Consider the following 16,878-nt stretch of genomic DNA (forward strand, 5'->3'; position numbering starts at 1 on the left):
GAGTTTGGATTTGAATATATCTTTCAATTTCTTGCTACTAGTCATATGCTTAGTTTGGACTTTTTCTTTCCTTTTGTCTTTAGGAGCTAGATACTTCTGTGGTCAGAAAGGTTTGACCAACTGAATTCCTGGTGCTATTTTTCCCAAAATAGTAGGAAAAAGATCTTTAAAAACAAAGAAATCATGGAATCCTTCTGCTTCTAGGGAATATAAGGTTATTTGTTGTGATAAGGTTATTTACAATGGGAGAATAGAATTTCAGACATCTTTGTAAAGATAGCCATTTCACATTTCAGGGATGACTTTCAAGTAAACTGTCTCTGAGCTTGATCAGAAATAGTATGTGAAAGATTGATTCGGCCTAGTGGTGTTAAAAAAAATCTATCCTGCTTAGAAATTAGATTTTTATTAATAAGGTACTATTGTATTTTGTAAACAAGTTCTAAAAAGGGGTGTAATTGTCTATGTGTGGGGAAGGTATGGAAGTATGAGAGCATGTCAGTCATGCTGCCTGAACCTATTTTAACATTTGCGCTCTCAACCTAAATTCCTTAAAGAAATCAAACCCAAACAGTCTCATTTGGTAGATATGAGCTTGATCCAAAGCTTGCTGAAATCCATGACAAGTTTTGTGATATGATTCTAATTGTCATGAAGAGCTTTCAATTACTTAAAGAGAGAGATACAATTTCATCAGTCAAAGATGTTCTTTTCCAAATGGAATGAGCTCTAACACATCCTTCACACTGTAAGCCTGTCAAGCTGTAGTAGAAAGATGTGTGATCAGGCATTTGGAGGTGCCTGCCTCGTAGCAGTGAAGCAGAGGTTGTTGCTTTGGTGTCAGATGAAATGAAGAACTGGTTGGACTTTGAAGGGTCTATCTTCTCTAGATAAAAGGCCAGTGACCTTTTCACATCAAGCCTGGAGAGAAGGGTCTGGTTAAGGGTGATATGCAAAAGTGTTGGCAAGAGGGCTCGTTCATTAGGGCTGAACCTCCTTTCTCTCACCTTAGGGAAGTAATTTGAGATGTGTCTATCACGTTGCTGTATCCTCACAAGGTGGTGGATCATTCTTTAAAAGCAGAAACACAAAGAGAAGCTCTCTGAAATGTTGAAGTAATGCCTTTTATTTAGAGAAATTCAGAGTATTTTCTTTTGAGCTTTCAGATATTTTAAAGTGTTTTAATTTAAAAATTATCTGCCCATAAGAAGGAGTTAATAAAAAAATGAAACCGAACAGTTTCAGAGTACTACAAAATCTTGTACTGAGCAGAAATATTGGAAGTTTTATTTTGATCTTTGTTTTCCTTTGGCTAAATGCCAAAGAATGAAAAAGGTATTGTCATTTCCCTTCTGATCCTCAATCCAGTCACAAAATAAAAGATCTTGTTTATGCTTTTGCTAGTAAAGAAGCCAGCTTTCTATAAACATTTTTGAATGATGCCCCACCAGACAATGCTGTCTATAGGCCAACTTGTAGACCATTCTGAATGCCTTAGGACAGCTTGAATTACTTACAAAGAGAAGAAGTTGCATTTGTGTATCTGATACAGCAATTCCTCTTGAAGTGGCAGAAAAGAACCACACGTGCTCATCAACCATTTCAAACACCTTTAGTCATTCAAACACCTATTTTTCTACAGGTAGTTTGTCCATGCCAACAGATGTTTATCAGCAAGTCTTTCCACTTGTGTGTACAAAATTTTGTTTGTAATATGAATAAAGCATTGAGTGCTATAATGCAAAGTAATTTTGTTCAAGTTTTTACCAGTCAGTGTCAGCCTTGATTACTTCACTAGACTTGCATGGTGTGTGGGCAGGAGATTAGAATTTGCTAAGAGGTTGCCTCTGTGTACCTGATATAGTGGTATTACTTACACCTGAAGTGGCAGAAAAGAGCCACTCAGCATCAGTTTCTCTCATGCTCTAGTAATCCATTGAGGATTAATAGCGAGATCAGCTTGGGAAGGTAATACGATTTTAACACTCCAGCAAAGGGTAGGAAAGGAAGGGAAAGGAGAAAGAAAGAAACTTAAGGCAGTAGTTGACGTCTATCCTGTGATGTGAACAGTGAGTATTTTTCAGGCTCATGAAAGATCTAGTAAAGGGCTAGAACAAGCATGACAAAACTCTGAAAGACAATAACACAGTAGAATTTTGCAGAAGAGAAATTCATGTTCCTGGAGATAAAAAAGATTTTTTTTTGTTTTGTTTTGTTTATATGTCTTTTGGGTAGCATATTAATATAAACAATGCTTTGTTTTCAGTATTTTACAGGCCAGCCAAGGAAGTAACTGAATGTACTTGCTTGGAGAAAGAATAGAAGGCTCAGAGAAGATGTCCAAGTCTGGTAAGATACTGGGCTGTGGGAGATTTTTGGAAAGGCTGCTGTTATCAGAGTGCATGGTTTAAGCTGGTGCTGACTGTTGATTAAAAGACCCTGCCCTGTTTGTGGCGAAAATTTAAAATAATCTTGGTTTTGTTTCTTCTCTGGTGTGCAATGGCAAGGCAGTGTTGAAAGTATTTTTTGATGATGCAGAAATACACAAGGGGCTAATGATCACTTTTAACTTCCCCTACTACTTCCATAGGTTTTGATTTAATTCTTCTTGTTCATCAAACTGTTTGGATGTGATATTTGAGTTGATGGAGGCAAATAGTATAGTGGAATGAAAATACTCATATCAAAGAAGACACTGAAAAGATGTGGAAATTGGGCCGAGTCAGGTTTCCATAGTTAGAATAAGAATCCCTCAAATAAACAAGCAGAAAATTGTTCTCATTGCGGTGCCTTTGAGTCTGTTAAAGTCATGTAGAACTGACAGAGCTGCTCAGTGTCCCTATGTCTGAGTTAACAGTGGTTCCATTCAAACAACAGACAGAAACTCTTCAAACTCTTCTGCATTACTTGCATGGTTTTGGAAAGAATTCCTTATTATTAGAACCATTATTAGAAAATACCCCTGACAATTTGTTAATGGTGTTGAAAATAACATAATGGCACTCCTTTGCACTGTACGTTACTTTAGCTGAGAATATTTTTGAACAGAAAGGGATCTCAGGAAAGCTTCCCCAGTCAGAGAAAGCAGAGACAGAGCTGGTGGGCACCAGTTAAAACTATTTGCTGGTTTGTATTTGAAGAGTGGTAAAGAGTTAAACGCAACTGGAAAACAGTAAGTTTGTGGCATTGCTGCTGTGTGCTGTATTCTGGTTCAAATCTGTTGTCACAGCTTTATCATCCATGTAATCAGGTGTGATATTGGCTCTGTGTAGCCCCTCCTGCCTGCTTTCTCCCAGTTTACTCTGGGAAGAAGCAGAGTAGTAGGAGAAAGAAAGGGAGCAGAAGCATTTACTTGGTCTGAAGTGCTGTTAAAAGGACATCTATGGGCCACTTATTTCATATGGTTTCATTTTGTAAATGCCACTTGAACTAAAATATTCCCTTTCATCTTTCTGACAGAAATATGACACAGTAATTCTTTGTGAAAATGTAGATGATATGCTGCAGTAGATACAGTGAGTTAGGATTAAGTGGCAAATGCCTACTCTTAAAGGCTTAATTAAAAGACACAATAGCTCTGGGAGGTCATTATTATAATTACAGTGCTGCCTATATTGTTGTAACTGAGTACATGGTTGTAGTGTCATGTTATCTCTACACAGCATCCTGGTTTGATGAGGCAGCTATTGCATACATTCCATGGACTGTGATTTGCATGACCTTTTTGCTAGTCTGTTTAAGCTTGAAAATCTGATTCAGGGCTCAGTTTATTTTAACCAGTTTTATATGGGTACAATTCCATTAACTTAAGTGTGACCACCTTAGATTTTTATTTTTTTTTACCCCAATGTGCTGGAGGAAAATTAGGTTCTCAGACTTTGGTTACAATCTGTGGAAATTAAGGAAAGGGCTGAAACATGACATTTGTCTTTATGTTCTCCATGTATATGGAAATTAAGAAGAAATAATGGTTTTCTTACTAACTTAATCAACAGATAGTTTGAAGAGAAGATCCACATCAGAGAAAACCAACGGACTTGTGTAAAATTAAATCTTAATGTTACAGAATGCCACAATCATTTTCAGCAGTGTATTTGAGGGCTCTCTGACATACTTTCCTTTCCTAGAGGTGAGATTTTTTCCCTACAGTATCTTTCCAGTTTTAGATTAAAGCCTTGAAGCAGTATCACTGTTGTTGCTTACCATGAGAGAGAACTCTACAATTGACTAATCCCATGCCTGGGAGTATTTGAATCTGACTCCTTGGGAAGGGGATTGCAGTGATAGAAAGCATAGCAAGGTTGAAGACAGTGTGGGTACTGCTCTGAGTAAAGCTAGGGCAAGACAGATCTCAGGGAACTCTATCTTGCAAGATTAGGCTTGTGTGGACTGCTGAAATGATAGCTTAGTTTCCCCTGTTTGTGGGGTGAAATCCAAGTGAGTTTAGATTGCAGTGGAAAGGAGTTGGAATTTTTTTATTGAGACATCTTCTCTGAGAGGACTGAAAAAAAGATGAAACCAGCTACTCAGCCATTCCATGCCTTCTCTAAGTACTGATATTATTATTATTGTTATTATTATTATTATTATTAATCTCTGAGTAGTCAAGCAGGGCTTGCAAAATGGAACGTAGTCAACAGAGAGAGATGAAATTACCTCAGAGGACAGATGCCTTTGCTTTGGGAGGTGGGAGACTGAACTTTGGATCACCTCCAAATCATGTAAAAGTAGCTATTTAAATGCTTCCAGCATATGGCAGTATCCTGTCTTCGAGGTTATTGTCCAAGAGTTGGTCACAACTTTTACTTTCCTCGGCTTATATTGCAAGCATCCAACAACAAAGACAAATGCTCTTTTTACATTGTATCTTAGGGTAGGATTTGCCTCATTTCAGCTATCTTTAAAATGAAGCTTGTTGTTGAGAATAAATCAGGCATAGATTAATTTTTATCCATTTTATCCATTTGTAGATTGTGCAGGTTCTAGTCTCATTATTTTAACTCCTTTGTTCCCTGACCACTCCTCTGTTCCACTTAATTAATAATATCACACCCACAAATGAATGTAATGGATCTGAGCTGTATAGTATGAGAATTATGAGTTTTGTGCTCTCTGCTGGCATATTGTCTGCTACAAAATACTGGCCTGACTTTTGTGCATGCACTAACATTGCCTTTCCAACTCTCTGCTTTCTATTGCTTTAGCTAAGATGGTTATTAGTCTTTCTTGGGTTCTTCTCTCTAGGATAGAGGTAATTTTTTAGATTATGTTCCCTCCACAGTCTTCAGCCTTACCTTGTCAAGGGTTTACAAGGTTTCTGACAAAGATCCACAGTGAGGTAGATATAAAATAAACATTTGCTTTTCAAGAGATTTTTGAATTCATTGAACTGTGTTCCTCTACTGGAAATAACTCATTTGATAATATATTTTTTTTTCCTGTGCTGCTTTATTTTAGGGATGAATCCATTCCTCTGTAAGAGTGGGAAGGCACTAAATTATTGTGAAAGACAGGTTTGTTAAGCTTGAAATAACAGTATCTCTCAAAAGAGGAGTGGTGGAAGAATTATCAATTCCTCTGATCAGCCCAGCAGAATCTGGTGCTGAGCTCTGTATACCTGGATTCATTTGTGAAATTCTAGCTGTAGTGTCCATTTTAATGAGACTGCTGTGCAAGGAATTAAAGTTGTGTCTCTGCTGGTAGGAAAGCTGTCTGCATGTGCTGCGATAGGAGGTTGGCAGAAAAAATTTGGATATTTTTTCCCAGTTGTTTTTTTCTTCCTTTCTCCTTATCTTTTCTCATGTCTTCTGTGTGAGAAGCAGCAGAGCAGACAGGAACTCTGAGCTTAAACAGAAACTGATGAGGTTGTTCTCATACCATTAGTTTATTATTACCCCTCACAGTTACACTATTGATATTATTGGGCTATACTAAAATTAAGAGAAGAGTAGTCTGTTCAATCAGAGAGCAGCCAGTTCAGAGAACGGAGGGATACAGTTGCATCCCACTACTAAGTCTCTACTTTTATGTGGAATGATTGTTTTTTTAAAAAAATGTTCAAGCTCCATGGGCCTTCAGCTCCCAGCATCTCCTGCCAGCACTGTCAGGATCTCTAAGGCTGAGCTGGCTGCACCCTGGCAGGCAGAGCAGTGGGAGAGGAGGTTGCCACTGGCAGTGGTGTTTAATTTGAGCCTGGAAGTATTGCTTGCTCTGGCGGTGCTTGGAAACTTGGGAAAAAGATCTGTTCCACAAGTTATTTTGATTTTAATTCTCTACCTCTTCCCCCCACCCTTAATCTTTTTTCTTTTCTTTAATGAAACTCTTTCAAGGATTTTCAATTTCTAAAAATTGGGGAGGGTGAACTTATTTACTTCTATTAGGTGTTGGAGGCAAGAGAGAAAGGACGAGGAAAAAAAAGAGGAACACAAGCTAGAAGATGAAAAAAAATACTTTTTTTAATAAGGGAAGTGCTATCCCAAATCCCCATTAAACATGTGTTTTCCATGGGCAGGTATTTTTTAAGAAAAGAAAAAAATATTTGTTGAAAAGTTGGGAGAGCACTGAATAGCTCTAATTGAGTGCTCTGCTTGATTGCTGACATATGTTTGGGAGAATGAGGTACATGCTGCTTCCTGGCCAGGACTGCCTCTCTGGTGTTAGCCAAAACCTAATGGGGCTACTGTTGTCCCGTGCTATTTTCATAATCAGAGAATAGGAATAGGCCAGAGGAGTACACTTGAGTTCCAAATGTGATATCTGTATTTGGTGAGCATATGCAAACATATGAATCCTCATGACATAGATGTGCCTCTCAGGATTGGCTCCTGGCAGTTTTTCAAAATGTGGGTGGAGCACTGGTAGATGATAAAGCTGTAGCAAAGGATACTTCATTTCTGTTCTTTATAGTGCTATACAGTTGTAAGTATCTGGTAGGTATTTCTGATATGTGCCAGGAGTAATTTTGTTGGATATAGTACTTTTATACTCTTACAAAACTCTTAAAAAACCCTCTCTGTTCTTATGCTGGCACTGTGTAAAAGCCAGGGCCGACCTTATCACTTTCTGTTCTCTGTGATGCTTTGTAGGTCAAATTGCATTACTCTGCTTGGCAGAAAAGGCAAGTTCAGTGGGAAGCAAGAATGAATATTTAGCGATAGTATACTCATGTTGCATGTTTTTAATTGTTCAGATATTGCCTTGAAATGTAGTTTTTGAAGACTGCCTAAGTCTAAATTCTTCTTGTGACTTTTCCACCTGTTAGAATTCAGAGTTTGCTATTTTATGGTTTGGTTTATGGGTTGCATGACACATAAATCACATGCTGCATTGAGGAAACATTTCAGTCTTTGAAATTTGTAAGGCAAAAAATATGTCTGGATGCCTTGGAAATTTTTTTTCCCTCTTTTTAGAAATATGCCCCTCTCTCAAAATTCTGAGTAAACAGACTGGGAATTCACAGTAGCTTAAGAACATCCAAGACTCAGCTTTGTTTGAAGCCATAATAAGCCTGATTAAAAGACTTTTTCAGTGCTAAAAATGTTGTTTGAATTCACTGAACAAAGCTGATTGAGAAGTCAGCTGTTGCTTCAACCTCATATGTGTGTCAGATGCTAGAGGAGAACAAAGTTGACATTCCCACAGAATAGAGCTCCAGGGAGATCTCAAGGAAATGTTGCCAAATACCAGGCTCCTTCACTGAATACTTCCACTCTGCCTCATGATTCCAGAGCAAAACATTTGGATACAGAAACACTTGTCTCATGACAAAAATCCCAAGTTTCTTCTAGAGTATTTACTCAAGTCGATGGCCTTTGAATTCCAAGTATCATTGTGTATTTATATTCATGCTATGTCCGGCAGATCTCCATCTGCTTGCAAAGTCTTCCAGAGAGAGTGAGAATCTGAATTTCTGGAGAAATTACTTTCAGCAAAAGTAAATCCTGTCCTCCAAATACTTTATCAGTGTCTGCTCACACCGAGTGCATCTCAGTTGCTCAAATTGAACAAATCTAAGAACAAACTTAAAAAGAATACGTGAGAGCAATTAATATACAGTCTATTGTTAATGCTATAAATCACTCTTGTTAATGCCAGTAGTGTGTATTAGAGAACTATGAAATTCCAGATATGCAAAATCAGGAGCTTCCTATGCAAATGAAAGACAATTGGAGCAGGGCCATATGTTATCAAAGCCAGAGGTGCAAAATAGGTATCATATTAGGTAAATCTTCCATTTCTTCCTCTCTTGGGTCACTTTTTTTGTTGTCTTCCTCATCAGAGAACTTTCCTAAGCATGTTTACCTGGCCAAAAGATTCCACCGCCCTGATGAGGCTGTGTCAGCTGCTTTGTTTCCTCATTCAATCTCCTCCTGCTGCTGTTGCTACTGACCCTTCTGTGGCCCAGTGTTACAGGTCCTCAGTGCTCTGCCTACAGCACGAGTTGCTCTCAGTGCCTGTATAAGCACTAGCAGGGCCAGTTTATCCCTTCTTGCCTCTGGCTCCAGAGTATTTTGGGATTTGGTACAAATAATTTGCTTTTAAGTCATTATCATCTCCTTGTCTAATTATTTCTCCAGTGACTGTCACACTGTTTTCATCAGAAGGATGTTTCTTCCAGCAAGACTAACTTTTGCACTCCATTTTTGTTGTCTTCCTTAAGTCTGGTATCTACCAGCACTCCATCTATTCAAATTCATTGCAATTCCTCTGCAAGTTTTCCTTTTTTCCTTTTCCTCATTTTCTTTTTTCTTTATTCAGTTTCTTTTCTTTATTCTTTATTTATTTATTCTTTTTCAGTTATTCCTATGCAAACACACGCTTAGGTTTTTTACACATTCCATATGATGGCATCTTAAGCCTCCTAAATGAAGCTGCTATTTCCAAGTAGCAAACTCTATAGTACTGCCCTCACCCAGACATTCAGGCTGCCAGTGATCTCTCCTGTAGTCTTTCTAAAACTCATTGTAGATCTAGGCTTCTCTGGGAAAGTGTGCAAAGGGACTAGTTTGGCAAGTGTTTTGTTGGGGTGTGCAGTTATGGGAGAATGTTAATTGACTATGCAGGGCTCTGACCCAGTTATATAATTTTTAGTGCTATCTTCTTATGGAAACATGGAATTTTTACTGTATTTTGAAGAAAAGCTACATTGTGCTTGATATGTCTTCTTACCCCTTTGTTACTTGCTGTCAAAATAAGTACAAAGACTATTGGGCAGTCAATTTTCAGAGGATGGTACACAAAATTGTTTTATACAGCAAAATAAAAGCTAACCCCCAGATTTTGCTTATCCCACCATTCTGCCCAAATGCTCATTATCAGACTTTTTCAACTATGCCAAAAACCATCCTGTGTGTGAAAAGTCATTTCTGAAAAATCAGGATATCACAATTTACCCGTCAGGGCTAAATGAGGGGATTTAATGAATTCCAACACAAAAATTCCTAGGGTGGTTGTACTAACAGCAAGTTGCTTTGAAAGGACTATTTTTCTCTGCGGGGATTTCAGTAAAGAGACAATGTTTATTTTTTCAGTGGAAAATTGATTGTAACTAAGAGGATACTTGGCTTGAAAGTGGGGAATTATCATATCATATGATTAAATGAAAGCTTACCTTGTTATAAGGTAACTAGACATATCCCAATAGAATTGAGACAATGTTTGATTAAGCCAGATTTTCCTACTTTAAATTCAAGGAACAAATTAAAGAATAATTGAGATCCTTTTCAGATCTTTTATAAGCTGAATATATAAAGCTGCAGCTCCAGGTGGCAAAGCAATTAGCTGATGAATAAAATCAACCACACTGTCATTCGTCAGATGTTTAAATTCTATAAGCCAGATAAATTAATGTGTTCCTTAAGCCAAATAAACGGTCACGCTCTTCATGTTACCACTGAGTTCCCCTGGGAATGGGCTTGGGAACATGTTGATAGAAAATCTAGGAACTGTCTCATCAGAAGGGTCATAATTAAGTTGCCTGGTTTTGCATGTCTGAAATAAATGTTCCCTTTCATTGAAAAGACGACTGTAATGATGTTCTGTGCTTTATCAAATGGGAGGATAAGAGTGGAAGGATAAGAATTGAAATCTGAATATTTGTGCCTTTCTTGCTGGAGATGGGATTTTGGCCTCTGAGCTTCTGGTTAAGGGCTGGGAATGGCACAATCTGTAGCAAAGTCTCTTTGGCTTGTGCTAGTGCTCAGTTTGGCTTTAGAAGTAACACTGGGGCAATTGAGTGCGACCGATTAATCTGAGAGGACCTATTTGTCTATCAGCAGCTGAACTGGAACTGTGTTTTTGAACTTTTATGGTTGAGTTTAGAATGTGGATTGTACTGTAAAAGTCTTTCCACGTGTGCTGAGGAGTCTCTCTGAAATGGTTCTGTGGCTGCTCAGAATGTTTGATAGTCAGTGGCTGGCCTGAGCCCAGTTTAAAGTCTGCAATACCTTAAATTAAAAAGCTGGCAGGCAGAAATCACCTCTTTCTATGCAGACATAACTGTCGTAGATGACTTTGCAAGCACTTAACTCCACAGCTTTGGTAATAGGAAGGGGGTAGACTATACTGTGTATGATGAGCCCCTAGACAGAGAAAATGCAAACTCTTGACTGTTTTGTTGCTTTTCTCCTTCATTGCAAAGCTTGTGTGGGTGATTAGTAATGCAAGTACCATTGAATGAGTGATACTTGGGTAAAGGCAGTCCTGCACTGCAGAGTTACTCACCTTTAGTGAAATACTGCTCCTCAGAGTGATAACTCAGTGTCAGTGTGCCTGTTTGTAACAGTGTCAGGACACTTGATACCTGGTTTGAGACATGAACTGGTGTTGGGGGGGGAATGTGTGCTTTCCCTGTCTATTTTATAACCTGCCCAGATGGTTTATAACCAACAGAGAATGCTGCTGTTCCTTAAAACTCTTCCTTATTATCTTAAAAAATAATTAAAATATGTAAAACAATTGCTTTGAAATGGAATATATATATATATTCTATTCTGCTTGAATTTTACTCAAAGCAGTGCTTTTATGTAACCTGAGTTAGTTTTTGCATGCTTCTGATTTTCAGACATTTAGAAACAAGAAATAATGGAAGAGTTATCCTCTGCCTGGAATTTAAGAAAACCTGGAAAGGCACTACTGCATGATAAAGCAGCTGTAATAAATAACTTAAAGCAGAATGGGTGGCTGTTTGAAGGCCACTGAGGCCAGCAGTGGAAACAGATAGAAACTGGCTTTGATTTGATCTTTCATACCTGTTTGATGGATTTTGGTTCTTTAGGAGTGAGTAAAGATCATCAATCCATGTTTGAGATTGTATTTTTTAACTTCTATTTAAATATCTAGTACTCCAGGCAACTAAAAGTATCTGTAGGAGGTATTTATTTTGAGAATAGTGAGATGTTGGCAATCAGTGTAGAACAGCAAGTGTTGACAGACTTTATTTATGGGTGCATTTCGCAGAAATTTGGTAGAAATTTCAGTGAACTTGTCAGTTCAGCATCTGCTTTGTGCAGCTCAGAGTGGCACTCAAGTCTCAGAACTTGTGGTGGAAACATTTATGTCCTGTGACAGGGAGAAAAGGGAGATTAAAACCACTTGGGCTGGTTGGCAAAAGGAGTGATAAGCAGAAAATCCTGCAGAAAATCTCTTGATGCAGTGATTACTTCAGTAGTCTACTTTCTTTGGGGACATTTTATAAAGAAACATTTATTCTGAGGCCTTATGCACACAATACTTTCTAGCCAGTGGGGCCTGCTGTGCAGACATTGGTGTGTACCAGAAATCTTTCTATTGAAGTGGTTTTCTAGAGAGGAGGTGCAATTTCTGCTTTCTTGTCTTTGTTCCCTCTTGTCCTTTTTTGTTTTCTATTCTGGGGCTTCTTGAAGACTAAAAGGGAAGATTAAAGTTATTGAAACAACATGCATTGTTTAGAATTTCTGATCAACTGAGAAGGCAGGAAAACCTCTCAAATCAAGCCATTTTTTGTGCTCAGCCCAGAGAAGTGAGTGTCCTGGGGAAACAGTTTTACCAGCCTGCCCCTAGCATCTGACAAAACCAAGGAAGACACTTCTAGTCATATAGAAGCTCTGAAGAATGGGATCTTCCAACTGCTCTGTCATTGTGGCACCAGTTTAATGTGTCCTGTGCTCACCAAGAGGGAGCTGAGGGAATATAATGCTAATGACATGGTCAGATGTCAGTGTCTGAAATTAGAACTTGCTGACCAGCATTTTTTCATAAAGAAGCACCCGACAGGTGATTTCTGTGACCAACAGCATTAAGGTAGCTATATCATGATAAAAGTTGATGACCAGGAAACAGTTCTGTAGATAAGAGCAGCAAGGGACTCCTTCCAGTAATGAAAGTGACTGAGTGACATCTGAGGGAGCTGTTACACTCATTAATTTTTACACATCTGTGTCATAGTTTTACCTGTATCCTGAAGACAACTATGGCCATTTAGCTCTGCTCCTTCAGGCCACTTGCCTGTGAAGTCAAGGGGGCTGCTCACAGGCTTTGGTTTCTGCTCATGCTGAAGTGTCTGCTGCCCTGGCACGTTTGTATGTGCTCCTGTAGCTGGTACTGTGGTGCTGAGATTAGACCTGTGAATCAGTCTGTGCCCAGGAACCTGAGATAGTTAGAAAGCGAAGGGAAAAATGTTGTGATTACTCAGTTTTCCAAGAGGAAATAGGGAATGGCAGGCATAGAGCAGCCCTTTTTGAGTGTCCTTCCCCTATTTTAATTTCACCAACTAAAAATGCATCTGAAGTGTCAGTCTTTATTGAGCATTCCCAACAGCATGTACCTGGGACTGATGTTCATATTACTTTATGAATAGCGACATGAGCTTGACTGGCTTTTGAATATAAAGCTGCAATCTGGTTTCTAGTTTTGCCATCTAGGGTAACTGAATACATTTATTGTGAATAATGGTAGCCACAGAGGAAGGTCTTTTCCAAGTACCTCTGTTTAGATTCAGTTTGGATTGTATGTAAAAGATGTTGTCTTGCAGCTTTTAAAGGAAATTTTTTGGTGGAAACCTTAGGTATATTTGTAAGTAGATGAGAATAACACAAAACCTGGTCATCATCTCAGCATTGATAATCACTGCAAAGAACAAATCCATGGTTTTAAAATTGGCATAAATATGAAAACATTTGGCCAAATGTAAACAATCCCCTCTCACAGGACTTACTGAATTCAAGATAAAAGCATAAAAGAATTTTCCTCCCATCACAGGAGAGCAGTTACACAAAAAAGATGGCTTTGAATTTCTTGATCATAACAAGTAGAAAATCTTTGTTTGCCCAGTGTGGCTGGGTACAGTTATGGATTTGTGGGTTTGTGGGGAAAATGGATGATAGCCCCCACATTAGTATTTATTCTTTCTTCACATCTGTTCTCAGTCAATTCAGTGATATTTATTAAAAAAAATATTTTCAAGGCATGCCTAACTCAAATCTTCTGACATCTTGCATACATATTAGTTGACATAATGCTCTTGCTTAATGCTTAAGTAGTTTAAATAGTTTGCTGAATCTGAGCTTCACTGTCTTTACAAAGGGAGCTGGAAATGGAGAATCCAGTTTCTCCACTGACACTACTAAGGAGCTGTGAAATGTTTTGGTGCTGCTATAAAATTTGACTTTACAGGTTGATAGCCTACTTAGAGGTTTGCAGTACTCATTTACCTTTCCCTTAATGATATGCAAAACTAAGTAAGTGTAAAATTTTGTTTGGTGTACACTAAAAATATTGTCTTCCTGTATTTCTCTCCTCCTTTGCCTCCCATCTCCCTCACAGTCTCTCTAATACTCAGTTATCTCTGAAGGAAATGATAAATGTTTGGCTTGCATGCAATTTGAGGTTGTACATAGCCAAAATCTGTTCTCCTTCCCCCAAATGAATAATCCAAAGACTGAAGAGTTTTCCCACGTTTTGCAAAAATGCACTTTTTAAGCAATATTTTGATGACATTTTCGAGGCCAGTTTAAGCCCCAAATGAAGACACTATTTTTTCTTTATCCTGTTCTGTGGAAGTATTCTGCTACTGGAAAACAATTTAACAGAAGCTGCAGTGCAGCTGTTTCCAACAGAGTATTAAGAAATTGCAAGGAAATGAGGCCCTGTGTTATCATATTAATGATATATTAGCATATAAGTGTATATCCTACAGGACAGAGTAATGTACAACATGAGTGGAGGTAACAAATGGCATTGCTGGGGAATGAGGAATTGCAGCTTACAAGTAGCAAAGCAAAGCAGGAACCTCAGGGTAGTCTTTTGCACTTCTTTGCTGCATCTTCTGAGAGATGATGCAGTAAATGGTTTATATTCATCTTCGTGTTGTGTGCTTCTTTTATATATATCCTCTTTGCTTATTCCATGATTAAAGGGCATCTGTATGCCACAGGAATGATGCAGAAGACTGCAGCTGTGCTAGATTGGGTTACGTTGTGTTACAAGAATATTGTTGTGGTGTTAAGGGGATCCTTTCCTTTACTGCCTCCAATATTTTGCATATTGCCTCCAAGGGCAGAATTTCACAGCTGGTGGGCTCTGGAGTTAGGCACAGTTTCCATGTACCTCCACTGAGGTACCTCCACTGCTGCATAGCTCCCTTTGTGTCCTTGCTTTCTGGAAGAATACCATGGCAAGTTCAGTAGAAAATAATCATCCCAATGAAGCCTAAATTTGTTTAGCATACCTTTTTTCAGGAGATTATTAATCATGGGTAAATTTGAGAGACCTAAACAATAGTTATAAAATATTTTTAGGCATTTCAAGCAATTCCTACCTTGACTGTCCTTGCTCTTGTGTGGTTTTTTTGTTTGTGTGTTTTGTTTTGTTTTTTTGTAAGAAAAGGCAAAGAGCTCCAATACGGAGATTTAATAAGTCTGAAATAGATAGTTATGACAACTTTGGCACTGGAAAGAAAGGAGTCGCTTCAGAAATGCTGATTTATGTGATCTGTGTCACAGCTACTACACATCAGCATTTTTCTGTCAGAGGCTGATGAAGACTTGATTTCTTTACTGTGGGTTTTGCTCCTGGAGTTGGAATGATCTGCTTCCTTAAGGTGCTGCCCACAAAGGTGGGTGCAAGTATGCCTCTTCATGAAAAATGTGCACAAACCTTTTAGAATAGGCGGAGAGATTTTTGTGCTCATCCAAGAGGTCTGAAAGGCACATGGAAATGTCCTGCAGTTAAATGCTAGCTTTTGTGGATTTGGCAATTTGGCAGTGCTGCACCAAGGGCTGCTGAGTGTTGCAGTCACCTCCTTCCCTCAGCTGGTCCAGCTGTAGGTTTGTCTCTGCTTAAGCCTACACTTGCCACTGGCTTTTGCAGAGGCAAAATAATACAAAAACACTTCCTTGCAATCCAGTGGAAAGTTTGGTGAGGGTGATTCCCTGTAGCAGAGGGAATGAAGAGATGCAGCTGTTTCTGTGTGCTTTGTGGGCATATTGCACTTAAAATGAAAATGTCTCTTCTCCAGCTCTGTGCCAGTCAGCCTGGGGAGGAGAGCAGCTGGGTTGTCCCAACAGGACATGTTGCCTTCTGGTGGCTTTGTACCTCTCCCTGCTGCCCTGATTTCCTTTTCCACTCCTTGTGTCTTGTCAGTAATGTAAGGCCCTGGGTATCAAGGCTGGCGAGAGGTAGTCTCCAAATGAGGAGTGCGTGCAGTTCCCATATAACATCCTCCTTATCCTACTCACTAAAATGTGTAACAAATAATCTGTGCTGGCAGTGGGATTAACACATTTGACCCTTAATGGCTCTGAAGGAATAATTGTGATGTCTCGGGTCAATAACTGTGTGAACTAAGGAGGATTTGCTTGATGCACCATAACATCTTCTACAGAGCTGTTCATCCCTTTTGAGGGCCTGTGAACCATTGGAACTTTTAAGTCTGTGTTCATTATGCTCTGTTCTCTGTGTACATGTGGTTAGGGCCTGGTACATGTTAAAAGTAAACTCTCCAGAATGCTGACAGATCCTCTGATTCTGTTCTAAGATACCACATTTCTGTCTGATTCACAAATATCTTTTTTAATTGAAATGGGGCCTGCAAGCAATCTGAGATGATGCAGTAACAGTCTCTGGGATAGCTGTTGCTTCCACAATTCAATAGGAATTTCTGTTCCTTCTTTCCTTCATGCTGAACTTGTCTGCTGTATTTATATCAGCTGTCAGTCTGCTGGTTTTCCATAGAAAGGGGAAAGGGGGAGTTGGGTAGAAGTAGCTTTTGGGATTTCTTTGAGGTTTCTTCTGAAAGGTTTGTTTTTATATGGAATTATTTCTTTTAGGTCTCTTTCAGTCCGCACCTCCCGCCTCTTCTGTCTGCATGTCCCCCAGATAAGGGTAAATAGCTTTTGAGTTTGGCTTTGAGGAAGGCAAGCCTTTCTGATGAAACAGGTCAAAAAAATACTTTTACTCTGAAAAGTAACAGCTGTTTTCACTGTCTATTTGCAGATATTGTTTGGGTATGAAGGAACAATTTAGATCAATGGGAAAAGATTCCACTGAAATAATGTAAAATTAGCTGTGTAATAATCAAAGGAAAATGTCATCTCTTTACAGGAAATGCTAGTGGTCTTAACACATATTTGAAGAACAAGTCTAGTCAGCATACAATTATTATTCAGGCAATTTTTCTGTTGTGGTTACTATTAATGGTTCTGATTCCAGAATACCTGATTTTACCATCTGTAGAGATCTTCACAGCAGGTGCAGAGTTCTTCCTTTACTTTTGGTGTGAAACGTTTAGCCATGTGCTAATAACCAAGAGTTGAGCTACTCAAAGGAACTATGTACTAGCACTAATATTACAATGGACTTAAAAAAACCTCAGAAACCCTCTGCTTGAAATTTGCCACTGTC

At 38.7% G+C, this 16,878-nt stretch overlaps 1 long non-coding RNA gene across 1 annotated transcript in view; it reads left to right on the forward strand.

The window, feature by feature from the left end:
• Nucleotides 1-2,264: 2,264 nt before the first annotated feature.
• The window catches only part of LOC131080881 (uncharacterized), a 49,131-nt gene continuing 34,517 nt past the window's right edge, over nucleotides 2,265-16,878 (forward strand). The window contains exon 1 of the long non-coding RNA XR_009114227.1: nucleotides 2,265-2,349. This is a non-coding gene — a long non-coding RNA (uncharacterized LOC131080881). The remainder of the gene's footprint in view (nucleotides 2,350-16,878) is intronic.

Source organism: Melospiza georgiana, chromosome 3, assembly GCF_028018845.1.
Source record: "Melospiza georgiana isolate bMelGeo1 chromosome 3, bMelGeo1.pri, whole genome shotgun sequence".
Taxonomy (NCBI): Eukaryota; Metazoa; Chordata; class Aves; order Passeriformes; family Passerellidae; genus Melospiza; species Melospiza georgiana.